Raw genomic sequence first — 12,539 nt, 5'->3', positions numbered from 1 at the left:
TTATTTTAGGTATAATAATATAGTAGTAATGTAGCAATAATATAGCAATATAAGGCATATATATATATATATATATATATATATATATATATATATATATATATATATATATATATACACATTACTATATATAATTCAACCCATAAAACTTACCTCTATAAATGTCATCGTTTTCACTCCTGGTGTACTGCCAATAGTCTCGACACGATGTCCATTCCAATCCATTGCATTCTGGACTATGTACTTTACTTGCACCATTCAGGGCTGGGACTCTCGTCTGTAAAAGTTCATCTCTCGGCGATCTCTGTATTTAGACAATCCATTGAGGGTTTTTCAATATTTGCTCATCCAATGACCAAAAGTTTTTTAAAAGGCATAACAAATCTATACCCTCCATGCAGAAAACCTCCTGCGCTATGGAATTTGGAACTAGTCTTGGACACACTCACATATCTACCATTCAAGCCCTTAGCTACCTGTGACATTGTTACACTCACTATGAAAGTTGCCTTCCTCCTGGCTATAACGGCGGCTCGATGGGCTGGGGAATAGGCTGCTCTCTTGGCCAGTCTGCCCTACACACTGTTTACCAATCAGGGAGTAATACTTTGATCCCATCCTAATTTTTTACCGAAAGTAAATTTGGAATTCCATATTAACGAGCCTATAATACTCCCAACATTCTACCCTAAACCACATATCTCTAGCCATGAAGCCTGCTTACATACCTTAGACATCCATAGGGCCTTGGCTTTCTACCTCGAGAGAACGCGCCCTTTCCGTCAGTTGCAATGTCTCCTATTATGCACAGGCAAACGAGCTAAGGGCCAACCTTTGTCGTCACAGCGTATTTCTAAGTTGATTGTAAAATGTATTACAATGTGCTACTCGTTACGCAAAAAACCAATACCTATCACAGTGAATGCTCATTCCACCAGAGCAACATCTACCTCGATGGCCTTCCTTAAAGGCATACTGCTGCAAGACATTCACAGCACGGCAACCTGGTTCTTGGACATGACATTTGCTAAACATTATGCTATTGATGCTATTGCTCGGGACTCAGCACTGGTCTCTGCAGTACTTTCCATAGTATCGAGATCCTAATTTCGATCCCACCTCTGTACACAAGGCCACTGCTCTGTACTCACCTAGAGTGGAGCACCCATGGGGACACTACCCAAAGAAGAAGAGGAAGTTCCTCAATTTGTGCAGTAACGACGGTTCTTCAAGGTGTATGTCCCCGTGGGTGCTCTACCACCCGCCCTCCTCCCCGCTTCGGACTCTCTGCTTATATCTTTCAGGAGTGACCCGATTAGGAGGAACTGGCGGAAGCCAGACCATGCGCAAACTCACAAACGGTGTGAACAGCATGCGCCGCTGACACCTAGAGTGGAGCACCCCTGGGGACACACACCTCGAAGAACCATCGTTACTGCACAAGATGAGTAATTTTATCTTCTGGCGCAGCACCCTGCCCCAAGACCCCTCTTGTACTCTCCCTCCTGGCCAGACAACTCTGCCCCAAGCTTTCTCCTGTACTCTTCTTCCTGGCCAGGACATTGCAGAACATCCTTGTGATTTATACACAAACATCATGAAGTATTTTCCAACCATAAATGACAACAATAACTGGATTTGAAATCCATTAAGTATAACAGGAAAGCCAGTCAGTTTTTCTATGCAAGATTATGAATACCTAATCAAAATCACTTCAGATGGCCAATTAATACAAAAATTTAAAGAAGTTTCTCTGATTACATTTTGGGGTGGCTTATGTCAAGAAAACAGGGTTACTTACCTGTAACCGTTGTTCTTTGAGATGTGTTGCTCATGTCCATTTTAATGAGGTGTGTGCACGCCACGTGCATGGTTTCCTGGAGCATTTTTTCCCCAGTGGTACCCATCGGGCTGGCAGGCCGCCTCCTGGAGAGGCGCCGCTATAATGGAGCATAAATACCCCTGCCGGCCCTTCCCCTCCTCAGTTCCTTCTTGCTGGAGACTCCAATGCAGGAGAGGGAGGGAGGGAGGGAGTCGAATGGACATGAGCAACACATCTCAAAACAACGGTTACAGGTAAATAACCCTGTTTTCTTCTTCAAGTGATTGCTCATGTCCATTCGAATGACGTGACTTACAAGCTGTCCCACTGGTGGTGGGATCAGAGTCGCCTCTTATGAAAAGACACACACGCACAGCTGTGAACCAGAACTAGAACTTTTAATAACACAGCTGAAGAATAACAACACCTGAAGTCAACAACATGGACCACACCAGAGCCATGATCACAATAAACCAACCTGCAGTCTAACATGTACTAACACTCTTTTTTTTTTTTTTTAACAGAACGGAACCCAGGACAGCGGCCCCCCATGCTGTGTCCTCCCAGGCGTGCAGGGTGAGTGCATAGTGCTCTGTGAATGTATGAACAGAGGACCATGTGGCCGCTCTACAAATCTCAAGAATCGGGACCTGCGCCCCAAAGGCCACTGAGGACGCATGTGCCTTAGTGGAGTGTGCTGATACTCCAAGCGGTTCCCTACACGCCAAAGCATAACACTTCCTAATACAGGAAGATATCCACACTGACAGCCTCCGAGCTGACACAGGAAGCCCTTTCATTCGCTCAGCATATGCAATAAAAAGCTGTGATGACTTGCGAAATGGTTTCGTCCTATCTATATAGAACGCTAAGGCTTGCTTCACATCCAGGGAATGCAATGCCTGCTCCTTTGGGGAGCGGTGTGGTTTGGGAAAGAAAACCGGGAGGTATATATCCTGTGACATGTGGAAGGCCGACACCACTTTTGGGAGAAACGCCAGGTGGGGGCGCAACCTTACCCTATCTCTAGAAAAGACTAAGTAAGGAGGCTCCACAGTTAGGGCACGGAGCTCCGATACCCTCCGCGCTGACGTAATGGCTATTAGAAACGCCACCTTAAAGCTCAGATACTTAAGCGGGCAGGCACCCAGTGGCTCAAAGGGGGACCCCATGAGATTAGTCAGCACTTAATTAAGGTCCCACTGAGAAACAGGGACTCTGACATGGGGAAACAACTTTTCTAAACCTTTTCTAAACTGCTTAACCGGGGGTCTGTGAATAACAAGCCACCCTCGCAGCCGTCGTGGAAGGCTGTTAAAGCCAGCGGATGCACCCGAATCAATGGGTTGGACAGCCCTGCCCGGTGCAAACCAAACAAATAGTCCAAGACCAAAGGAACAGGGGCCAGTGAGAGGCAAACCCCCTTCTCCGCAGCCCAGACTGAGTTTCCTACTGCCCAGGAGAACCTCCTGCATCACCTGCGAGCACTCCCTTTCAGGGGGCTTCAGCCATGGACAAGCCAAACTGTCAGGTGGAGGGACTGGACATCCGGGTGGTACAGGATGCCCCCTTCCCTGGTCTGCGTGATCAGGTCCCAGTCCAGTGGCAGGCAAACCGGCCTGTCCCCCACCATGTCCTGCAGAATGGGATACCAGAACTGCCTGGGCCAGTCTGGGGCCACCAGAATTACCTGCGACCTGAACAGCCTAATCCTGGTGAGCACTTCGGGGGCCAGGAGGAACGGGGGGAAATGCATACAGCATCCCCCAAGGCCACAGAGAGGTTAGGGCGTTCCCCTTCGAGCCCACACCCAAGTCCAGAAGGGAGAAGTACTGCGGGCACTTCCTGTTCTCTGTGGTGGCGAACAGATCCACCTAGGGACAGCCCCACCGACAGAAAAGTTTGATCACCACCTCGTCTTTCAGGGACCACTCATGGACTCTGAAGGACCTGCTCAGTGAATCTGCCAGCGTATTTGTGCACCCCGGCAAGTACGCCGCTTGTAAGCGGATGTCATGTGCTATGCAAAACTCCCAAAGGAGGGTGGCCTCCCTGCATAGCTGGGATGAGTGGGCACCTCTCTGCTTGTTTATATAGAACACCATGGCTGTGTTGTCCATCAGTACCAAGATTAGGATCCCTGAGAGTAGGCCCAGGAAGAACTCGCAGGCTCTCCTGACCGCCCTCAGGCTCCCGCACATTTATATGAAGCAACCTCTCCTGGTGGTCCCACAGCCCTTGCATCCGCTGCATGAGCAAGTGCACTCTCCAACCATCGTCAGAGGCATTGGTAACTGACCCAATGGCAGTTCCGTGCGGAAGGGGACCCCCGCACAAACCTCGCTCTCCAATATCCACCAGTCTAGCGAGGCCACAACTTCCGGGGAACAGTCAGGATCCCCGCCCTGGCCTGGCTGAATGGCCCCGCCAGCCATGCCTGAAGCGGTGTGAGTTTCAACCTGGCGTGCTGAACAACATATGTGCAGACCGTCATGTGACCGAGAAGTCTCATACACGTCTGGGCCCTTATAAGCAGGGAGCATCTTAGGTTGGCCACCAATCCCTGGTGGCCTGGAATCTGGATGCTGGGAGGTACACTCATCCCCCCCAACATCTAAGGTAGCCCCCATGAATTCTATGACCTAGGTAGGGGTCAGTTTTGAATTTTCCTCATTGATGACGAGACCGAGACCATTGAAGAGGGCTCATGTGAGACCTATGTGGGCGATCACCTGGTCTCTTGACCTGCCTGATTAGCCAGTCATCTAGGTAGGGGAACACCTGCCTCCCAGCCTCCTGAGGTAAGCTGCCACCACCGCCATACATTTTGTAAAGACCCTTGGTGCAGTCAAGAGTCCAAAGGGGAGCACCGTAAACCGGAAATGGCGGCGGGAGACCACAAACCGGAAGAACCTCCTATGGTCCAGTCAAATAGCCACATGAAAGTAAGCATCCTTGAAAACGAGGGCCGCATACCAATCCCTCTCCTCTAACGCCGGAATGATAGAAGCTAGCGTCACCATCCTGAACCTGTCCTCCTTTATATGTCTGTTTAGGTCCCTGAGGTCCAGGATAGGCTGAAGCCCCGCTTTCAGCTTGGGGATGATAAAGTACCAGGAGTAAAACCCCCTGTCCTCCAGATAGGAAGGGACCAACTCTACCGCTCCCTTCTCCAAGGGCGTGGTCACCTCCTGCTCGAGCAGGGCCCCATGAGATAGATCCCTGGACAGGGACAGGGAGGGGGAGAAGGACTAGTGGGAACCCAAAAAGGGGATAGAGTATCCCCGGGAGATGACATCCAGGACCCACTTGTCTGAAATGATGACTGACCAGGCCCAGACAAACTGGGACAACCGGGTCCTGAAGGGAGGAGAGATTCGGAGGGTCGGTATGCGGTCCCTGGGCATGCCTTCAAAATGGCTGCTTAGACTGTTGTGGAGGGGATTGGGTGGCGCCCCTGCTCGCATCCGGATGCGGCCAATGCTGCCAAGAACGGGTGTTTGAGCCCTGTGTGCCTGGAAACCCTCCCCTAGGGCCCCGAGGCCTCTGCCTCCAATAGTTAGGGTGCTGGACCTAGGGTAACGGCCTAGCCACAGTCCTATTTGGGAGCTACCTACACTGCAGAGCAGGCGTAGGGATGCCCAAGGACCTAAGCGTGGTCCTGGTGTCCTTGAGGCTATGAAGCCGGAAATCAGTGTTCTCCGCAAAGAGGGACTTCCCATCTAACGGCAGGTCCTGTATGGTGGACTGCAAGTCCATCGGGATCCCAAAGATCTGCAGCCAGGCACTTCGCCGCATTACCACCCCGAGGACATGGTTCTAGCAGCCGAGTCTACAGCATCAAGGGATGCCTGCAGAGCTGTACGGGCTATGGTTCTGCCCTCCATGGAGAGGGCCGAAAACTCCTGCCTGTCTTCCAGGGGCAGTCAGTCACAAAATCTGTCCAACACTTGCCAGGTGTTATAAGTCTACCAACTGAGCATTGCCTGTTGATTGGCAATGCGGAGCTGTACCCCCCCCCCCCCCCGGTGGCATACACCTTGTGCCCCATCAGGTCCATGCACTTTGGGTCCTTTGCTTTGGGAGAAGGCCCCGTCTGCGGCTGCCCCTCTTTCTGTGCAGCCGCTTGCACCACAATCGAACCTGGCACTGGGTGCGAGTACAGGTGCTTGTGCCCCATCTGGGGGATGTAATATCTCCTCTCCACCCCCTTAAGAGTGGGGGAGATGGAGGCCGGCGTTTGCCACAGCGTTTTCGTGATCTTTGCCACGGTCTTATTCAGCGGCAAAGCCAGCATAGCTGGAGCATCCTCATTGAGGATGTCCACCATGGGGTCAGACTCTTCAGTGACCGGTTCGACATGCACCCCCAAATTGTCCGCCATATGGCAGAGCAGCTCCTGGTGGGACCTGGCATCCATAGCTGGTATGGAAGGAGCTGGGTCCACCAGGGCCTCATCAGGCGATGCCGACGCTGATGACTCTCATCCCACGACCTGCTGCTCTGGTACAACTGGTGCCGGGGACGGCTGCTGCAACTCCAGCGGCTGTTGCAGAGGACCCACCGGTGGCACCTCCAGGGCACCATGCCCCTGTGGGTCTATCCCCATGGGTGATGGTGGGGCCCGAGATAGGGAGGCTGATGGGGTAGAGCGTCTGCAAGACCCACTGTCCGGGAAAGACAAAGGGCGCGGGCCCTGCCACTGATGTCCAAAAGGGCCAGGACTGCTGCATCTGTGATGGCCATGTCTGTTCAAACCCCGGGGGTACCACTTGGTGCCAGGAGATAGATCAGTACCACACTGAATGGCGAGACGAACCCAGAGACTGGAACGACTCTGCTTCAGACTTGGATGACAGCTCCGAAGTCGACCAAGGTGGTGCCGCGGCGGGCTGGCCCTGCAGTAGGCCAGGCCTAAAACATGCCATGGACACATGTTTGCCCGTGTGCACGTGGGGCGACATGTGTGCCTCCTGCCTAGGAGGTGCCCGGCACGGTGGCACTGACCCCGAAGCTCGGACTAGCGCTGGCGGTGCTGGGAGCAGCACTGCTGCTGCTGTGCCTCCAGTGTAGGAAACGTCACAGTCAGGGATTGAAGCAGTGCAGGCGCTGACAGCAACAGCAGCACCGAGGGCTGGAACGATGCTGGTGCAGAGGCCAGAGCCAGCACTGGGGCCGGTGTCGGAGCAGGTGTCAAAGTTGAGGATGGTGCCCGGGCCGGTACCGGCGCTGGGCGTGGGGCTGCCGAAGGCGCACCCCATGCCGACTCAAACAGGCAATGTGTGTCCCATGCCGGCAACATCGGTAGGTCCCCCAACTCAACCGGTGCCGGCCACCTGCCTGGAGGCCTGGGCGACCCCAGAGCCCCCGATGCCTCCGGACAAGGACCCCTCGGAGGAGATGGGAGACAGAGGCGAGGTTGCCAGCTCAATCAATTCTTGAGCCACCTCAAATGTCTCTAGCATGGCGGGGCGATGAGCCAGGAGCGGCACTGGGCTTCTGGCCCGATGCGAAGATGTCTTCTTATGCCGGTGCCTGTTGCCGTGCGCCCTCTTCTGTGGCGATCTCCCTCTGGAGACCTTGGACTTCTTCAGTGCCAGGGACTGGGAGCTGTGCCGCGGTGCAGGGCTAGATGGAAGGGGTTTCCCGCACCGACGCCGGTGTGCTACGCACTGAAAGTTCCCCTGAAGGTACCGGCTGAAGCGCTGATTCCATCAGAAGTTTCAAGCGGGAGTCCCACTCCCGTTTGGTACGAGGCTTGAACCCCCGACAAATCTTACAGGAATCAATGAGATGGGACTCCCCATGGCACTTGAGACACTCGCGGTGGGGGTCCCCTTTTGGCATAGGCTTAGCACAGGCAATGCAAGGTTTGAAGCCCTGAGGGTCTGGCATTCCCGACCCCCAAAGGGGGTAGGGGAAAAACAGCAAAGTCCTATCACTAAGGGTATGTCTACACTACCCCGCTAGTTCGAACTAGCGGGGTAATGTATGCATACCGAACGTGCAAATGAAGCCCAGGATTTGAATTTCCCGGGCTTTATTTGCATAAGCCGGCCGGCGCCATTTTTAAATGCCGGCTTGTTCGAACCCCGTGCCGCGCGGCTACACGCGGCACGGGCTAGATAGTTCGAACTAGCTAGCCATTCCGAACTATCTGTACGTCTCGTGGAACGGCTAGCTAGTTCGAACTATCTAGCCCGTGCCGCGTGTAGCCGCGCGGCACGGGGTTCGAACAAGCCGGCATTTAAAAATGGCGCCGGCCGGCTTATGCAAATAAAGCCCGGGAAATTCAAATCCCGGGCTTCATTTGCACGTTCGGTATGCATACATTACCCCGCTAGTTCGAACTAGCGGGGTAGTGTAGATATACCCAAACTTATCTAACACTACTTAACAGCTACTTAACACTACTTGAACAATGGCCAACGGGCAACAATAGAAAGCGGGGAATCTGCACAAGGCAACAAGCTCCAATGACGGTCACGGGTGGTAATAAGGAACTGAGGAGGAAAAGGACCTGTAGGGGTACTTATGCTCTGTTATAGCGGCACCACTCCAGGGGGCGGCCTGCTGGCCTGACGGGAACCACTGGGTAAAAAATGCTCCGGGAAACCGTGCATGCAGTGCGCGCACACCTCATTCAAATGGACATGAACAATCACTTGAAGAAGAATATTCAGGTTTATCAAGACGTGCAATTCGTCAGTTGTTAAACTTCACCAGCGCATACTTGTGTGAAACTGGGTTCTCAAATTATGCAGCAACAAAAACAAAATACAGGAATCAATTGAATGCAGCATCAGATACACATCCAACTTTTTAGTATTAAACAAAATATAAAAAGAATTTGCCAAGAAAAAAAGAAAAACCATTCTTCACATTGAAAACTGCCAATATAATTCATATTAGTTTTTGAGCTTTATTTTTTTGTACACATTAAATGTGATTTTTGTTTTTAAATATGTGCAGTTAAACTAAATGTTGTTCTCATGACCTTATTTAATAATTGTTCATTATTATTATCCTTATTTGTGGTCTACTTTTTCAGCTCCATATACCAGACTATCTTCCTGGGGGCCTGGGGTATGTGTACATGTGTCATGGTGCTCAGGTCCAGCGGCTCGACAAATTTTTCCTAGGGGTTCCTCGAAATTCTTCCAAGTTTAAAAGGGTTCCATGGCCAAATAAAATTGGGAAACACTGCTTTATGGTATTGAGGACTTTGTTAGTTCTGCCTGCGAACAACTTCTCCCCATCAAAGGGCAAATCCTCAACAGTGGATTGTGTTTCACAAGGGAATGTGGTTGGGGAGAATCAGGAGGCCCTGCACATCACAATAGCAGTTGTTGTGGTCCTACCCACCGTATCTGCGGCATCAAGCGTGGCCTGGCGAGCAGCATGCGAAATAAAATGTCCTTCCACCACTATAGAGGCAAATTGTCGTCTTTTTGCCTCCAGAATCTCATCTGCAAAATCCATCAGCTTGGTGTAATTCTTAAAATCCAGCAAAGCCAAGTAGTTCAAGATCCTAAACTATAAAGTCAAGGATGTGTAGGCCTTGCAACCAAAGAGATTAAGCATCTTACTATCCTTATCTGGTGGAATGGTGCAAAAGCGATGTTGCTTTGCACATTGGTGTGGGGCTTCCACCACTAAGGAGTTTGGTGTCAGGTAGATAAAAAGGAACTCCAAGCCCTTAGCAGGTACATAGTATTTTTTATCAGCCCTCTTTCACATAGGGGATATAGAGGTAGGAGTTTGCCAAATCATGTTGGCAAGATCCAGAATGGCTGGATTGACAGGGAGGGCTATTTTGGACGATGGTGAGACTTGGAGGATGTCTGAGAGCTTGTGCTCAGATTTGGACACTTCCTCCATAGTGATTTTGAGTTCAGTTGCTACCCTCTTAAAGAGCTCATGGAAGTGCATGAAATCATCCACAGGTGAAGGTGTAAGAGGCATCTCGGCCTCCTCAGATGAAGACAAGTTTGTTGTGGGTGATACATCGGTGGGTGATTCCTCCATAACCTGAGCCCTTGAGCTTCTATAGTGAGAGATTGCTGCACAGATGCAGCGTATAAAAACTAGCCTGCTTGTAAGGGCCAAGTTGCACTTGGGCTTCAATAAGGCCATTGTGCAGGATGTGGCCCCAGTGGAGGCATCCAGTGGTATCCATGCCACGGGAGGACTCCCCGTGGGTCATAAAGCTGCTTGCAGTACTGCATTGTAGGGCTACGATGTGGAGATAAGGAGTCCTGTAAGCCTTCCTCTTCATTGCTGAAGAATTTGTGATAGCACTGGAAACGCTGCTTGAGAAGTCATGGGTCTAGAGTAGGGGTCAGCAACGTTTCAGAAGTGGCATGCCAAGATTTAACTTACTCACTTCAATTTACAGATATGTGTGCTGGAGGGAGAAGGAGAAGGCTGGGTACAGTGACCATATTTTCTGAACTAGCTGTAGCTAGAGAGAATGGTCTAATTTAAATTATTAAACAGATTAAGTGTTTTAACTTTTTCATGTTAGTTTATCAAACTTGATTTTAAATAAAGTAAAATATTAATTTATGTTCAACACAAAAGGTTTCAATACTTTATTTATGGCAGGGGTGGGGAACCTTTTTTGGGTTAGGGGCCACTGACCCACAGAAAAATCAGTTGGGGACCACATAAGTGAGAAGCCAAAAAAAAAAAAAACCCTCCTCTAAACTCTCCCTCCCCCCCCCCCCCCGACCCTCACTGATGTGGCCCCCAACTGAGACATCGCACTCCTCTGGCACTCCACCCCATGGGGTGAAGGGAAGAGACAGGGAGGACTGAGATTCAGGGCTTCCCATAGGCCACATTTACTTTTCTGGGGTTCCGGAGATACTGGATTTTGTGGACCATCTTAGCTCTGGGGTAGAGACAAAAATGAGGGGTTCAATATGCAGGATGGGACTGCCAGCAAGTGGGATAAGGATGCAGGATCCGGGCAGCAGGAGGTGAGGAGATCAGGGTCTGGAAGGGAGTGTGGTGGCAAGAGACGGGGTGGGTGGAGGCATGAGGGGGAGTTTGAGAATGGGAGGGGGTTAGGGGAGTAACACAGAAAAAGGTGAGAGGGTGAGAATGCAGCCAGATAGCTAGTTGGGGAGGGAGGCAAAGAAGTGGGGAGTATAAGAAAGTGCAGCTTCTGAAAAAGTAAAATTGTATCTCCCCTCACATCTTCTCTCTGCTCCGGCCTCACTCCCCTCAATCCCATGATCCCCCACAGCCTGATCCCCTGCATCACCCCATCCCGTCTCACTGCAACACCTGCCCCTGCATCCTCCGTCACCCCCCCTCTTATCCCACAACCCTGTGACTCCAGTGTGCACACCGGCACAGCAACAGAGCTGGGACTCGCAGCCCCCTCGAGCAGTGCTGGGATGAGGAGGGACCAGGGAGGGGGGCAGAGCTCACCCCTTACCTGCTGACTGCTGCTCTGGGGCTGGTTCCAGCCTGATCAGGCGTAGTGAGGCACTGAGGAAGGGGCTTCCATCCCCTTACACAGCTTGTGGGGAGCAGCGAGAAGCAGTCTGGGTCCTCGGGCCCCACAGAGGCAGCAGCAGCTTGTGACCGGCTCACCCAGCCCCAGATCTGCAGAGCAGCTCCAGACCTACCCCTCCTGGTGCAGAACCTGTAGCAAGGGCGGTGGGGGATGTTAGCTTCTAGGAGCTACATGCCCAGGCTGGGCAGGGAGCAGCCCCAGGGATGCAGAGCCCAGTGCGGAGTCACACCGCCCACTCTGGTCGCCAGGCTGCTCCACCCCTACACGCCCATGCCTCCCCTACCCCGTTTGCTAAGTATGTGTGGCACCAGTCATCCCCTAGTGCACCCAATTCCCTCCAGAGCCTTCACCATCTCCCCCAAGTTCCCCATTCTGCCAAAAAAAGTTTCCCCGCCCATCCAGGCCCCACACTCCCTCTCATAGCTTACATCCAGGACCTCCAACCCAAGGGCAGAACCTACACCTTTACCTCCTCCTTGAACCCCCATTTCTTCCCAGAGCCTACACCCCAGATCCCATCCTGTACTCCAATCCCAACTCCATCCGAGGCCCAGTCCTACCCCTTCAGCATCCAAACTCCTTCCCAGAATCTGCAGCCTCTGCTGCCCCCCTAATCTCCTGCTTCAGCCCAAAGCCTGCACCCAGCAGCACCCAAACTCTCTCTCTCTCAAGCCCTCCCCTCTCCACCAAACAAACTCCCTCTCAGAATCATAGCCAGATGTCGGGGGAGGGGGAGAAAGTTAGAGTGGGGGAAGGGTGCAGGCTCTAGGCAGTCTGGGTACCATCAAAATTTCTGCAAACTTGCCGCTCCTGGCCTCTTGAACTAATTAACTGACACAAGAAGTAATTTGTCATCCTCTGCATGGAACAGCCCAAGTATAGCAAGAGGCGTACTTTGGCAGAATGTTTCAGGGACATTTCCTGGCAGCAGAGGAATGGTGAGAGTAAAAAATCTTGGGTTCCATTTCAGGTTCTGGAGAGCAGTATGCTGATTGAGTAAAATAAGCAGGAGTTAGGCATAGCTGGGCAGATGCCAGGCATGTTCCAGTTTTATTTTTAATTTGACTGACTAGTTTGATTGTTATATTGAGTTACTAGTGAAAAGAAATATTTAACTACATCACAAGGAAAATAAGGATTTATAATAGAAGCATCAATTCAACATTAAAGTACATTACAGCTAAGAAA

The 12,539-nt window shown here is 51.5% G+C and overlaps 1 protein-coding gene across 5 annotated transcripts in view; it reads left to right on the top strand.

Moving 5' to 3' along the window:
- RHOBTB3 (Rho related BTB domain containing 3) overlaps nt 1–12,539 on the top strand; it is a 134,669-nt gene that overhangs the window by 34,553 nt on the left and 87,577 nt on the right. The window lies entirely within an intron of this gene.

Source organism: Pelodiscus sinensis, chromosome 6, assembly GCF_049634645.1.
Source record: "Pelodiscus sinensis isolate JC-2024 chromosome 6, ASM4963464v1, whole genome shotgun sequence".
NCBI lineage: Eukaryota > Metazoa > Chordata > Testudines > Trionychidae > Pelodiscus > Pelodiscus sinensis.
This window is presented reverse-complemented; position numbering and strand designations above follow the sequence as displayed.